At 51.8% G+C, this 2145-nt stretch overlaps 1 protein-coding gene across 1 annotated transcript in view; it reads left to right on the top strand.

Moving 5' to 3' along the window:
• Positions 1–2145, top strand: part of DIS3L2 (DIS3 like 3'-5' exoribonuclease 2) — a 167093-nt gene that overhangs the window by 159767 nt on the left and 5181 nt on the right. The gene's annotated exons all lie outside the window — the stretch shown is intronic.

The following is a 2145-nucleotide window of genomic DNA, read 5'->3' as shown; positions in this document are numbered from 1 at the left end:
GCATTCCTGACTGCTGGCATTCCCTGGCAGGATGGTACTGCCACACGTGGTGGAGTGCTCTCATTATTGGAAGTGGCGCATGAGCTGGAAGAAGCAGAAATTGGTCTTGCTCTTGGGATGAGCTTGTGCAGTTTGACCATTTACTGAATTGTTTAGTTTGTAAATGGAGTTCCCTGATCCAGAATGTGCTCACAGATATGGATCTGTGTGATCTCCAGTGTTTAAGGAAGGACCGTGACACTGTGGGGGTGAGGGGCACCAGTGTTTTTCCCTGTAGTCTCTGGTCCCTTACCACACTCACTGCAGGGTGGACTCAGCTCCCCAAAATCCTGAGCAGTTCAGATTCCTACCATTATTTCTGCTGCCAAATGCAGGGGATGGGCAGTGCAAAGCCACGTCAGTGCCCCTCAGAAAGGACAGATACTGAGCGGAAGGAGCTTTCCCTCAGAGGAGGATTTTTTGTTCTCTGCAATCAGTACCAGAGCAGATGGAGAACTGACTCCATCCTGCCTGTGTCCCCGAGTGCTGCAGTCCCCCATGGGGGAGAGGACAGATCTGAGTGTTGGCAGCTGTGGAGCACAGTGACCCAGGGGCCCATGGGGGAGGCAAGGGCTGGGCCATAGCTCTGACAGATGGTGTGGCAAGGCTGTCTAGTAAGGGTGCTGAGGAGTCACCTGTATCCCTGCACACATCTGAGCTCCCAATGATAAAGCTGGTGTTTCAGGGACGAGGTTGCAATTTTAATCAGTCAAAACAAACTGCCCACAGGTTTAACCATGGTCACACCAAGCCTGTGTCTTTCATCTTCACTGCATGCTGGTGGTTGTGACATCAGTCTCTTGGAGGAGGAGGGAGATGGGAAGCAACTGGTAATGTGTGTGTCTGGGAAAGCACCTGGATTGCCAAGTCAGGAGCCTTGTAACAGATGAAGGAGCAGCGACACACCATTTTTCAGGGGCTCAGTCACTCGGGGATTCAATCTGTCCGTGAGAGCAAAGCCACCTCTGGTTGACTGGGGCTGATTTATTTCCAGACTCCTTACGGTTCTCCAGGGATTGCAGCAAACCCTGGGGTTTTGAGATCACTTGTGAGTCAAATCTGTTAATGAGAAAACATCTGCTTTATGCCAGAGCTGATGTCACTAGGTAGCTCTATCATGGTGGTGAGAGCAGGTACCAGGAAGGTGTTGGACTGGGTTTACCCTGTAGTGTCTAACCTTATTGCAGCCCAGAGGAGTATTTTTGTTGTGATGATGCCAACCTCAGTGAGGGTCATCAGCTGCCAACCAGGCGTCAGAAATGGTGCTGGACACATCAGTGTGCAAGCAGCACAGGACCTTCAGCATCATTTCTAACATAAAGCAAGGCAGGGGTTGCCCTGCAGTGCTGGGTGCAGGGAAGGGATGGGCTCTTCCCAAGGGCTCTCTCGTAGCAACAGTTTTGACCTGTGTAATCAAATGGGTACGTTCTGCTCTCTACCTACCTGGCATTGCAGGGACCTTCCCCACTTCTGCCCAGGAGCCTGGCATAGGTGCAGTAAACCCCCTGTCATTTTATGCAGTCTGTCTGCACAGAGACACTCATCCTCTGCCGCGGCAGCCTCCGGCACTCGGCGTGTCTCCCTGCCCGACTGTTCAGAGCCTCGTTTGGTGGGAGCTGTGCTAATTGAGTGAAGACTGTACTTCGTGGAGTCCATCAGAAACAATTTAATTCTGGGTTGTGGAAATTGGCAGCCGCCATAGCTCCTATCCCAGCTCTTGGGTCTCATAATAAGGCTGGGACTGATGCTGCTTTTTTTAACCTGCTCTGTTTACTTGCCCGGATCAGTGTGTTGCTGCTCAGCAGGAGCTGGCTGTGCCTCTGGGCTGGAGAGCGAAGGATACAGCTGCCCAAACCGTGGATCCCAGGACAGCTCTGTAATCAGAGCTGGATACTCCTGTTTTTTTTAAATCACTTGCTCTTATTTTTAAACAAGTTAATTCAATCGCCACTGTGCCGTGACCCCGCCACAACCCCCCTGACCTACCCAGCCTCCCCTCCCCTCCTGGGCTCAGCCCCCATTGTTTTCCCAGCCCTGAGGGCTGGTGTTTAACAGATGTAAAAATAAAAGCTGTAACATGTGGGATAACAGGGGCAGCTCAGCCAG

Source organism: Chaetura pelagica, unplaced genomic scaffold (genome assembly GCF_000747805.2).
Source record: "Chaetura pelagica isolate M959 unplaced genomic scaffold, ChaPel_1.0 scaffold20, whole genome shotgun sequence".
Taxonomy (NCBI): domain Eukaryota; kingdom Metazoa; phylum Chordata; class Aves; order Apodiformes; family Apodidae; genus Chaetura; species Chaetura pelagica.
The sequence above is the reverse complement of the archived record's forward strand: the minus strand, read 5'-3'. Positions and strand labels throughout refer to the sequence as shown.